Below are 13797 nucleotides of genomic sequence, written 5' to 3' on the forward strand. Positions count from 1 at the left end.
CCAAAGGCTAATCATTGTCAAACATCCCTCTACTACACTATTGCCATATCATGAATTTTAACACCAAAATAATCAACCATGACATATGGCATAAAAAGAAAAGTCGAATTACCAAGGCTTACGACCTAGCGTTATAAAACCAAACCCAACCGACATTTATGCCATTTTCGCATGGCTAAAAGTTTACATACCAAAGTTCAACAAAACATAATAGCCTATACATGCTGAAATGTTCTCCTAAGCCGACTAAGAAGAAAGTACCAAAACTTGCTAGCCGGTGTGATGACTCCAATGACGGCCCGATCACGCAAAAAGAGACGAGTCCAAGAAACCTAAAATAGGTGACAAGAAAACACCGAGTGAGTATATAACTCAGTAAGTCATAAGCAATGCACTACCATCCATTAACAACATTATCACAAGAGGAAACAAAATGGAACGAGGCTAGTTACTCCATCCATACCGAACCATACCATAGTTCCTTAGACCTATCAGTTCAATCTCATACCAAGTCATGCATTCACATTCCATATACTAATCAATAGGATATTTGAGGCATTTTCATACATCATCTTATTTTCGTTACAATCATACATCTAAACGACCTTTCACCTATTCCACGATAAATCTTATGTACGTGACTTCAATTATAATTGTCACATAGGTTCAAACTTACCAAGCTCAACTCCAATTATAAACATAGCGCCTATTGGCCATGAACTCAAGGTACTTACCCGATCCGCTGTCCGTGATCAACTCAATAATGTCGCACACTTAGTGTCCATAGTGATTCAAAAGTATATATTAAGTCCGCACACTCAGTGCTATATAATCAACTCGCACACTTAGTGCTATATAATCAAACTCGCACACTTAGAGCTATATAATCAAACTCGCACACTTAGTGCTATATAATCAAACTCGCACACTTAGTGCTACATAATCAAACTCGCACACTTAGTGTTATATAATCAAACTCGCACACTTAGTGCTGTACAATTTAAACCCGCACACTTAGCGCCAATCTCATGATCATAAATGTTTATACCCGCACATTTAGTGCCGAGATCAACAACTCAATACATCTCACCTCTTTTCTTTTCATTCAACACTTTCATCACCACATACATACATGTATATATATTTATCATTCCATTCAGCGTCATTACATAGACGTTATGACCATTTAAATTAATACAAACTATATGCTTAATGACTTACTTTGTGTTGGGTAAGACGGTTCCAACTCGGCTACTCGATGATCTTTTCTTTGCCTTTGCTTGATTCTCCTCCTTTAACTCCTTGAGCTTAATCAATAAATCAACTAGTTTAACCATCTTGCTAAACATTCATAATTCAATTACACATGCATATGTATGTTTGTATATTCGGCAACCATCCTCACTAATTACCCATTTAGTCGATTATACACATAATTAAAGGTAACATCACGAATGGGCATACTTATGTATATATATATGTATATATACTTCGGAATGGGCATCACAATTAGATTTAACACCACCTTCATACTCAATTAGATGGCCGAATGTATGTATATATGTACAATGTCAACTATAACATCATGTAAATCCACATAGAACTACATTTCTTAAGTTCCACATCTTAATGCCCATTATACATAATCAAATTTAACATCATCTATATATTTACTCATATGGCCGAATATACATACCCCCATATAATATCATTTTCATTCCATTTAACACTTAATTTCCACCACATAAACACTTGGCCGATTTTGCTAGCACACAAGCCTTTGACCGAATGTCCTTGACCTCTAGTCACCTAAATTTTTATTCTTTAAGACTCATCCAACTCATATTTTTCATTGACAACCTCCTTAACTTCAATTTATTCACATCTTTAATCATGCTACATTCGACCATTATTTAACAATAATTCATGTATCCTTTTTATTAAACACTCAAAATCAACCATCTTCATACCTCATCACCAAAGACATCAAAATACCAACCAAGAATGTAACATTCATGGCCGAATATCATCTCCATCAATTAACAAAATTTGAACCATGGCTAGGTAGATTTCAAACTTACAACTTAAAACATGCATGCATCTCATGGAACATCATCAAACATACCTTAGCCTAGTTACATGCATGGCCGAACCTCTTCAACCTTTCTTCCTCCTTCCTCCTTAAAATTTTTGGCCAAAGATGAACCAAAGGATGAGCACTTTTTTTCTTTGTTTTTCTTTCTAGTTTCGGCAAAATGGGGGGGGGGGAAGACAACCACACACTTTTTTTTTGTTTCCATCATATTCCTTTTCATTATTTTATGCCCATTCTCCTTATTTTATTTTTTTCCACCCATGATGCACCAATACAACATGTCTATGACATGTCTTTCCCATCACACTTGGTCTACCATGCTTGTCATGGCCGGCCACTACTAATAAGGGGGGAAATTTGACATGCAAGTCCCCCCTTTTTATTTCATGCACTAATAGGTCCTTATGCTTCGACCTATCACATTTCAAAAATGTCGCACATAAGTCCTATTGACTAAATTCACATGCAATCGACTAAATCGAAGCTTGAAATTTTCACACATTCATAATTACATATTCTAGACAATAAATATCACATTCAAACATTTCGGTGACTCGGTTTAGCGGTCCCGAAACCACTTCCCGACTAGGGTCAATTTTGGGCTGTCACATTGTTTATCTGAATATCTTTTCCAATTATCAGTCATTCTCAAGAGCTCTCCTCCAATCATTCGAGTTTCAAGTGAATACTTTTCATTCTTCCTTTAATTTTTTCCTAACAATAAGCTCATCACTCCCTTAATTCGCGTTTACATATTTTAGTTTTATATAGCTTTTGACAGGTTAATAATTCGCATTATATTGATTTAGGCATGTTTGTGTATTCGTGTGTGGTGTTTTTATTTTATGTTATGCCATGTATTATATACTGTTTTAGTTTTTCTATTTGATGAGCAGCTAAGTCGGAAAACAAGTTTTATATCTAGTAAAAGTGAAATCTAGCTAATGTTCAAAGTCTTTAAATTATGTGTAAAGTCCCAATCTGCGACCTGTTTTACTTGTTACCTCATTTGTTTTCTTTGTATTGTACATATGGCAGTAATAATAGTAGTGATAATCATAGAAGTAATAATTAGGCGCTTACATTTGTTCAAATAACAGTAGGGTAAGTTTGTGTTCTGAACCTTGCATTCCTATTGCAGGAGCTGTTATAGAGGCATTTATTAGACTTCACGAAAAAGGATTAATTTATCAAGGTATATGCCAAAATTCCATTGCTTACTATCATGTTTCACTTTGCTAACTGATATTTAGCATGTTTTCTTTCTCATTTGATCATAATATTCTTTCTCCTTTGCTTCAACTGCCTATCACAGGGAAAAGAAAAGAATGTCAATATTATCTTTCTGTGCACTAAAAAATCTAGAAGAAATTATGATATCAAATGAAAAACAACAAAGAAATACTAGTATTAACATTTAAAAGAAATTTTATGTATCTTTTCCCCTTAGAGTGTATTGATTTAGAAATATTGATGGTTCAATTTGACATCTAGTCTGAGTTAGTCACTGACTGGTCCAAAGTTGAGATTTGAAGCGCGTTTTTTTCCCTTTTGGCAGAGGAAATGCAAACAAAGAAGGACGCAGTGAAGCTTTCTTGGCTTTTCTTAAATATCTTATAACCATGCAAGATTTGTCTATACAATACTATCAAAGTTTAATATAAGCAAGTTAGAGAGGAATCAAGAAAGGGAGCACTTCATCTAGGATACAAACAAGCTTTGGCTTTTTGTAAGTCTCTGTCCCCTGTATATGGTTGCTACTTTCTTGAAGTATTTACTAATTTAAAAGAATCAGGAAAGCCATTTTCTGGAAGTTTATATTTCATGTGAATTTGGGCAGTAGAGTATACTTATAGTTTACTTGTAATTAAGAATTAATTATACTATATATGAGGAGCTTGATGCTGGGGGTATGGAGCGAACAAGAGATGTGTACAGGTATCTTTATGTTCTTGCAATGGATTAATGGTTCTGTTGGTTGCTACTATTGCTAAATTGCAAGTGAAATAATTGCTTTACTAATAAATCTTAACGGGTGTGGCTAAAGGGGTGGAACTCAAACTTGGCGAGTGGACAGGCAAGGCAACCATTAAGGTAATCCCACTTGATGATTATGATTTTGTGGTAGGATTGAGTTTGTTTGACCGACTTAATGCGTATATTCATCCTTCTGAGAACTACATGATGATCTCTGATTCGAACCATCGTTATATGGTGCGAATGAAAAGAAAGGGAAACATGGAAGGCAAAACATTGTCGGCAATCCAATTTGCCAAAGGAGTACGTAGAAACGAAGTCTCCTATTTAGCCACCTTAAGGAACAATGTGGAGGAGAAATTCGAGGAAGAAATCCAAAAAGAAGTGAAGCAGTTGTTGCAGTCTTTTCAAGATGTAATGCCCACAGAGTTGCCCAAGACATTGCCACCAAAGAGGGAGGTAGATCACAAGATTGAGTTGTTGCCTAATACTGAGCCACCAGCAAGGGCACCATATCGAATGTCTCTGCCTGAGTTGGAGGAATTAAGGAAGCAGTTAAGGGAACTTCTAGATGCCGGGTTTATTAAACCTTCCAAAGCCCCATTTGGAGCGCCGGTGTTATTCCAAAGGAAACATGATGGGTCCTTAAGATTGTGCATTGACTATAGGGCCTTAAACAAGATCACTGTGAAGAACAGGTATCCCATTCCTCTCATTGCAGATCTGTTCGATCAACTTGGTAGCGCGAGATGGTTTACTAAGTTGGATTTGCGATCGGGGTACTACCAAGTGAGAGTAGCCGAAGGGGATGAGCCCAAAACAACCTGTGTGACTCGGTATGGGTCTTTTGAATTCTTGGTGATGCCGTTCGGGTTGACAAATGCTCCGGCAACATTTTGTACCCTAATGAATAAGGTATTACAGCCTTTCTTAGATCGCTTTGTGGTTGTTTATCTTGACGACATTGTGGTGTATAGTAAGACGCTTGAGGAGCATGTTGGACATCTGAGAGAGGTGTTCCAAGTCCTACGGGAAAATGAGCTGTATGTCAAAGAGGAAAAATGCTCATTTGCCCAACGAGAGGTGCCTTTTCTTGGCCATATTGTAGGAGGTGGCATGATCCGAATGGATGCAAGCAAAGTCCGAGCAATTTTCGATTGGGAGCCACCAACCAAGGTAACGGAATTGCGGTCCTTTCTTGGTTTAGCAAACTACTATCGACGTTTCATTGAAGGCTACTCCAAGATCACTACACCCTTGACGGACTTATTGAAAAAGGGCAAAGTATGGGACTGGGACTCTCGGTGTGAGAAAGCTTTTGACCAAGTAAAGCAAGCAATGGTGAGTGAACCTGTACTTGCTTTACCGGATTTTACAAAGGCGTACGAGGTGCGCACGGATGCCTCAGACTATGCAATTGGGGGAGTATTGATGCAAGAAGGACATCCAATTGCTTTCGAGAGTCGAAAGCTGAATGAGACAGAACGGAGATACACGGTCCAAGAAAAAGAGATGACTGCTGTGGTGCATTGTTTGCGCACTTGGAGGCACTATTTGCTGGGTTCCAGGTTCGTGGTATTCACTGATAATGTTGCAAATAGTTATTTCCTAACCCAGAAAAAGTTGTCCCCCAAACAGGCTCGTTGGCAGGTTTTCCTAGCAGAGTTTGATTTTAGCATGGAGTACAAGCCGGGGAGTGCCAACATTGTAGCTGATGCGCTTAGCCGAAAGATGGAATTTGCAACGATAAGCCAACCCAATAGTCCCTTATTGGAGCTCATTCAAGAAGGGTTGTCCCACGATTCCACGGCCAAAAATTTGATTGAGCTTGCTAAAGAGGGAAAAACGAGGCGATTTTGGCTCGAGGGAGAATTATTATACACTCAAGGACAACGTCTATATGTGCCCCAACATGGGAACTTGCGAAAGGAAGTCATGAAGGAATGTCATGATTCAAGATGGGCTGGACATCCAGGCATGCACCGCACTTTAGCTCTCTTGGAGGATCGATTTTATTGGCCTCACATGAGTGACGATGTGGAGACTTATGTGAAAACTTGTTTGGTGTGCCAACAAGATAAAATCGAGTTGAAGGCTCCTGCTGGGTTGCTACAGCCTTTACCTATTCCGGAGCGCCCATGGGAGAGTTTATCCATGGACTTTATTGTAGGTTTGCCTAAATCTGATGGATTTGCAAGCATTTTTGTTGTGGTGGACAGGTTTTCGAAGTATGCAACTTTTATCCCCACAACCAAGGAGTGTCCTGCTGAGGAGGCTGCTCGCTTGTTTCTTAGACATGTGGTGAAGTATTGGGGAGTGCCACAATCTATCATCAGCGATCGAGATGGGCGATTCACGGGACGATTTTGGACGGAGTTGTTCAAGTTAATAGGTTCAAACTTGAACTTTTCAACCAGCATGCATCCACAAACCGATGGGCAAACTGAACGAGTGAATGCGTTGTTGGAGATATATCTACGGTACTATGTGAGTGCCACACAAAGGGACTGGCCAAAGTTGCTAGATGTGGCTCAGTTTCTTACAATTTGCAAAGAAGTGGGGCGACAAACAAGAGTCTGTTCGAGATAGTAACAGGACAACAGCCACTTACACCCAAGGCATGAATAATGGAGGGGATTGAATGCAAATTGAAGGAGTCTTAAAGGGCCATTTTTCAAGCCAAATAATCAGCCAAACAAGCTGATTGGGTCAGCATGTGGGACGGTTTTGGGCTACCAAGTGTACAGTTGGATCGGTTTTCTCGGTTTAGCTCAATTGGGCCCTTTTCATAATTAATTAACAATAATTATTTGTCCCAAATTAAATTGGATTAAAATTAAAATTAATTATATTACGAATTAATATACATAATTTGGACCGTCTTAGGCTGAAAAATTATTTCACCTTGATGCTTCAAAATTGCTTCTCGGTTTTGTGCTTCTAGCAGTGTTTGCCGAGTTGTTTTTTGCCCTTTGTGAAAATCTATCAAAAATAATCAAAATTTGATATAAAATTAATTAAAATTCAAAATTTTCATAATTTGAGTGAAATTTAATTATTTTATAATTATTATTTATTTTTTGACAAGAATTTTACCAAAACTGCATGAATTTGAGTTAAAAAGGGGCATGAAAAAATGTGTATATTTTCGTGTTTCCATCCACCAAACCTTTCAATTTGTTCACAAAACATTAACTTCACTTGATTTAAAACAGGCCAAAATCATACAAAACAAGTTCAATACCCATATTCAACTATTCAACAAGTCATTAACTACTTAAACATCAATTAAACTTAGACATTTTCATATCATTAAGGCATACTAACCAAATCATTCAAACATCATTATTTACATATACCAAACCATCTTGAATCATGCCATTTCACTTTTAGTATAAGAACTTATGAACACATATACAAGCTATAGCTTATAAGCCTTATGCCTAACCATCAACTAGCTAAGTTAGGCTACATTTTATCGCATATTTCATGTTGCTAATGTTCAATTACATTTCCATTTCATTCATTAACCAATCAAGCTACCATTTCTAACTCATTTCTTACCATTCCACATGCCATTCATATACTTATTGAACATCACATCTTTAGCATAAAAGCACATATATGTGCAACACCATAGGTAATACCAAAAACCAATTCAACATGGTTAAAACAACTTGCCACAAGTAAACACATTCACATTAATATATACACTATGTGACCTATATACATGCCATAAAATTTGACTCAAAATGATCAAATAGCTACCGAGTTGAGGATAGTGTGAACTTTGAGACGATCTGGCTTGACGTGTTCCACAAGGTGACAATCTACAAGGAAAAGGGAGAATAAACGGAGTAAGCATATAAAATGCTTAGTAAGCTCATATGGAAATTAAAACTTACCCTGCTCATTTAAGTATAAAAAAGTATTTTATTAACTACCAAATTAACTTTCCATGGCACTTGATACATATCTATACATGTAACATCACCACAAATCAAATATGTTAGTTACGTTCTCGAATTGTAATATCGTGAACATTTGTAACATAACCACATTGCAATTTATATGTCAAGTATCATCAATACCATTTCATTTTCAATTCATGATTTAAATTCCTCTTTCAATCAATTGAACATTTCCCGATGAAACTATAGTAAAACAGACTCGGATACATGGGAATATAATGATTACACAAGGCGATAATGTTATTGATTGATATCCTAACCTTTTACTAAGTTCACTCGGGCATCATTTCTGTAAATAACATTATCAATTTTTGCATACAACTTCATTCCTCATATGAGACATATATCAATCAATAATCTCATTTTCATCCTGTTCTATTTTCATATAACCAATATTTATATAATTTTACAATTCAGTCCATTTTGAGCTATAAGTGCCAAATTTACTAATTCATTTCAATTTAATACATAAATGAAATAAAACACAAACGATATGAACCTACCTAGTCAAAACAACAAATAATTGAATCTTCAAGGACTAATCGACAATTTTGGCTTTTCCTCGATTTTTACTAGTTTGATTCAATTCTTGATCTACACAATTATTCCATTCAATTCATCAATACCAAAAATTTATCCACTATTTCATGATATGAATGAAACTATGAAACTTTATTTTTTGATACCCCTAAAGTTTTACATTTTATTCAATTTAGTCCCTAAAATCAAAATAGCCATAACTTTCAATTTTGAGTATCGATTTGAAAATCGATCTAAATTACATTCATTGCAGACCCCCTACTGTCTATTATTATATAATTTTAACATAAATTTCACAATTTAATCACTTTAGTATTTATGTACAAAACTAACAATTAAACATTACACAGTCTAGTCTATTTTTCACTTCTAAGCTTAAAATCTATCAGTTTAACTGTGACAGCCCAAAATTGACCCTAGTCGGGAAGTGGTTTCGGGACCGCTAAACCGAGTCACCGAAAGGTTTGAATGTGATGTTTATTGTCTAGAATATGTAATCATGAATGTGGAAAATTTCAAGCTTCGATTTAGTCGATTGCATGTGAATTTAGTCAATAGGACTTATATGAGAAAATTTTAAAATGTGATAGGTCAATGCATGAGGACCTATTAGTGCATGTGGAAGAAAAAGGGGACTTGCATGTCAAATTCCCCCTCCCTAATATGTAGTGGCCGGCCATGCTATGGGTGGAAACATGTTGGGAACATGTTGGCCTAGTGAGGTATGTAGGATAAAATATAATAAGAAGTATGGGGAATAAAGAAATGGAAAAAGGAAAGGATGTGTGTAATTGTTTCTTCCCCTCCCCATTGCCGTGAAAGTAAGAAGGAAAAACAAAAAAAAAAAGTGTCCATCTTTCATCATGTCCCCTTGGCCGAATGTTCTAAGGAAGAAAGAAAAATAAGTTGTGTTTTTTTTGGTTCTTCTTGGCCGAATTGAAAGGAAGAAGAAGGGAGTGAAGCAATCGGTCATCTTAGGTCACTATTAAGGTAAGAAAGTTTGTACTAGCTTTTGAAAATTTAGTTGATATTGAGTGAGTTATCAAGTGATTTTTGTAAACCATGTTGAAATTTCAATTTTGGGGGTGAGTATGGTTTTCGGCTATAAAAGATTAATAAGGGTGATGATTGTGTTTCATGCTAAACTTAGATGAATAATGGTAGTTGCTCACATATCGATATCTATGAGTTCCTTTCTTGGTTCTACCATAGACCCCCAAAGTATATGTTTATTTGGTGTTGTTGGAGGTTTATGATAGAAGCTAATGAGTGAGAGTTTGATAGGTACCATGAGGTTAAACTTCATGAGATTGTAAGCTTGTAAGTTGGATGATGAAATTCATGCTTTGTGAAAGTAGAAGGAGCATTCGGCCATGAAGATAAAAAGGGGGAAATTTATGATGAATTAAGTTGGAAGCTATTATAATGTACTTGTGCATTCGGGTATGGGATGAAAATATATGAGATGGCTATAATTAGCCTTGTGATTCGGCTCTTGTATATATATATATGCACATGATGTATTGGTATGATACATATATAAATATATCACCCCAAAGTATATGTTTATATATGGTGGTGGTTTAGTTATGGACTAAATGATGGATACATATTGAGTTATAATATGTAATGCATTAGTTAGTAAAATGTATGTCATTTATATGTGGTACTAAGAATATAATTTGGCCTCAAAGTAGACATGCATATTCGGCCACATGAGATGGATTGGCGTTGCATGAATTCGGTTAGAGGCAAACATATTGATGCCTATATCTTGGTAAGGACAACCGGCTAAAGGGGAGTGTGGGTTAGTATGTTGAGTTGATGCATGATTTCACATGTATGTGACTTTAAAGTCTAATGTATAAATATGGGCTAAGTGCCTTATGTTCCTCTTTTCGATGCTCAAATGATTAAATCAATTTATTTGTTTAATTAAGCTCAAGAGCAAAGGCAAAGAAAAGATCACCGAGTAGCCGAGTTGGAATCGTCTTACCCAACACAAGGTAAGTCATTAAGCATGTAGTTGGTATTATTTCAAATGGTCATAATGTTTATGTATTGATGCTGAATGGAATGAATAAATATACATATATATATGCATGTACGTATGTGATGATGAAATTGTTGAATGAAAAGAAAAGAGGTAAGATGTACTGAGTTGTTGATCTCGGCACTAAACGTGCAGGTATAACCATTTATGACCATGAGATTGGCGCTAAGTGCGCGGGATTAAATTGTACAGCACTAAGTGTGCGATTTGACTATGTTGCACTAAGTGTGCGAAATGAACATGATGCACTAAGTGTGCGAATTGACCATGCGGCACTAAGTGTGCGAGTTTGACTATGTAGCACTAAGTGTGCGATTTGATTACGTAGCACTAAGTGTGCGAGTTGATTATATAGCACTGAGTGTGCGGACTCAATATACATTCGTGAATCATTATGGACACTATGTGTGCGACACTATTGAGTCGATCACGGACAGCGGATCGGGTAAGTGTCTTGAGTACATGGCTAATAGGTGCTATGCTTATACTTGGTGTTGAGCTCGGTAAGTTTGAACCTATGTGACAAATATACTTGGAGTCACGTACATAAAATTTATCGTAGGATGGGTGAAAGGCCGTTTAGTCGTTTGATTGTAACGAAAATAAATTGATTTATGAAAATGCTTCAATGTCCTATTGATGAGTATATGGAATGTGAATGCATGAATTGATATGAAATTGAATCGATAGGTTGGAGGAACTATGGTATGGTTCGGTATGGATGGAGTAAATTGTCTCGTTCCATTTTGTTTCCTCTTGTGATAATGTTATTGATGGATGGTAGTGCATTGCTTATGACTTACTGAGTTATAAACTCACTCGGTGTTTCCTTGTCACCCATTATAGGTTGCTTGGACTCATCTATTTTTGCGGGGTCAGGCCGTCATCGAAGTCATCACACCGGATAGCAAGTTTTGGTACTTTCTTCTTAGTTGGCTTAGAAGAACATTTTGGCATGTATAAGCTATTACGTTGTGTTTGAAATTTGGCATGTAAACTTTAAGCCATGCGAAAATGGCACGAATGTTCGATTGAGTTGGATCAAGGGTAGGCATGAAATGGACCTAGTTACTTTCGTAACAGATGCTGGCAGCAGCAGTGTCATGAGAATGAAAAATCACTAAAAATAGTAGGAGTGGAATTAATTGATGAATAAATTATGTAATCGAAGCTCGATGAGTCTGTTTTCATGAGGAAGTAACGAAAAGATCATATGGGCAGTATATTAAGAGATAATCAGATTTTTGTGGGACAGGGCTAGAACGGTTTCTGGATTCCCTGCTCCGACTTTGGAAATTCATTATAAATTAACCAGAGATAATTAGGGGTCGTACCATATATGTACAGATTCCTCTCTGAGTCTAGTTTTCATAGAAACAAACGGCATCAGTATTGAAGCCCCGTGCAGGGAGATATCCAAGTCGTAATGGGCAAAGGTCAGTGTAGTCGACCCCTGCAACATGGGAGACTTTGACTAATAAACTGTACTAATTGGCCCAACAAAAATTCTAGAAAAAATACATAGATGGGCACATGAGTCTAGTTTCTGGGAAAAATCACGAAACTGATTTTCGAGTTACGAAACTCAAGATATTATTTTTAAAACGACTAGTACACAGATTGGGCAGTGTCTGGAAAATAAATTTTATAAGGGGTTAAAGTCAGTTAACACCTCGTGTTCGACTCCGGTGTCGGTTTCGGGTTCGGGGTGTTACATTTGATTGGTATCAGAGCCATGGTTTAGTCGGTTCTAGGACTACCATAGCGCGTATGAGTCTAGCTATACATGCCGAATGTTAATGTTTAAATGTGTGATGACTTCCGACGGTTGAAATGTTTTTGTTTTGATTAGTAAATGGACCCCGGTGAAGAAAGAACCCTAGCGGATGACGTTGAGAGCGTAGCGGCTGCTCCTGCACAAGGGACGCCGCCTGTTGAACCTCAGTCATCTGCGAATAATCAAGGTGAGGGGGCTAAACAAGCCTTCTTTACCATGATGAATGAGTGGGTTGCGCAATATGCCCGAACCAACCCGGCTGTCCAACAATTCCCAAATTTGAATAATCCACCCCAAGAGCCTGTAATGCCATCAGTCGCTGATCCTGTGAGGCTGAGTAAGCCACCTGTAGACTTGATTAGGGAGCGTGGGGCCGAGGAGTTCAAGGCCATAGTAACTGATGATGTCGAAAGGGCCGAGTTCGGGCTTGATAACACCATTCGGGTGTTCGATGAATTGTCATGCACACCCGACGAATGTCTAAAATGTGCTGTATCTTTGTTGCGAGACTCAGCCTACTATTGGTGGAGGACCTTGATTTCCATAGTCCCGAACGAGCGAGTAACTTGGGACTTCTTTCAAACGGAATTCCGGAAGAAATTTATTAGCCAACGGTTCATTGATCAGAAGCGTAAGGAGTTCTTGGAACTCAAGCAAGGTCGTATGACTGTATCTGAATACGAACATGAATTCGTAAGACTCAGTAGGTATGCCCGGGAGTGTGTAGCTGATAAGGTTGCTATGTGCAAAAGATTCGAGGAAGGATTGAATGAAGATTTAAAGCTACTAATGGGTATTTTGGAAATAAAGAATTCGTAACACTAGTCGAACGAGCCTACAAGGCGGAAGAACTTGGAAAGGAGAAGAGGAAGGCTGAATTTGAAGCTAGAGATTATCGTAAAAGATCGACGGGTAAAGCTCCGTTCTCAGCTGTAAAGAAGTTCAGGGAGGACATTAATAAGTCGAGGGCGACTGCGGGAATTTCCATCAGGGCAAGACCATCGATGGGCTCCCGAGCTACTTCGGTAGCTAGTGTGGGCAATAATCGTCACGAGAAACCTGAATGTCCCCAATGTGGAAGACGACACCTAGGTGAATGTTGGGGCAAGTCTACTAGCAGGGCCTGTTACGGATGCGGTTCGAAGGACCACTTCATTAGAGATTGCACGGAGCTGGATGAGAAGAATAAGATTCAAGGTGCAAGACCTAGTGGAGTGACATCTAGAAGTAGACCACCGAGAATTTTAGGAGGCAGGGGTGGTAGTCAGAGGGGGGCCTCTGATACGGCCGATCCCACCGAGAACCGTACTCCTGCTAGAGCATATGCCATTCGCGCACGAGAGGAGGCATCCTCCCCCGACGTCATCACTGGTACCTTCACTCT

General features: G+C 37.8%; 1 long non-coding RNA gene across 1 annotated transcript; it reads left to right on the forward strand.

Moving 5' to 3' along the window:
• The first annotated feature begins 2721 nt into the window (after window positions 1-2721).
• LOC121213512 (uncharacterized) lies at window positions 2722-4434 on the forward strand. The gene is made up of 3 exons (XR_005908879.1): window positions 2722-3063; window positions 3237-3290; window positions 3656-4434. It is a non-coding gene; the product is annotated as an uncharacterized lncRNA (long non-coding RNA).
• The last annotated feature ends 9363 nt before the right edge of the window (window positions 4435-13797 follow it).

The sequence above is a fragment of the Gossypium hirsutum genome, chromosome D01, assembly GCF_007990345.1.
Source record: "Gossypium hirsutum isolate 1008001.06 chromosome D01, Gossypium_hirsutum_v2.1, whole genome shotgun sequence".
Taxonomy (NCBI): domain Eukaryota; kingdom Viridiplantae; phylum Streptophyta; class Magnoliopsida; order Malvales; family Malvaceae; genus Gossypium; species Gossypium hirsutum.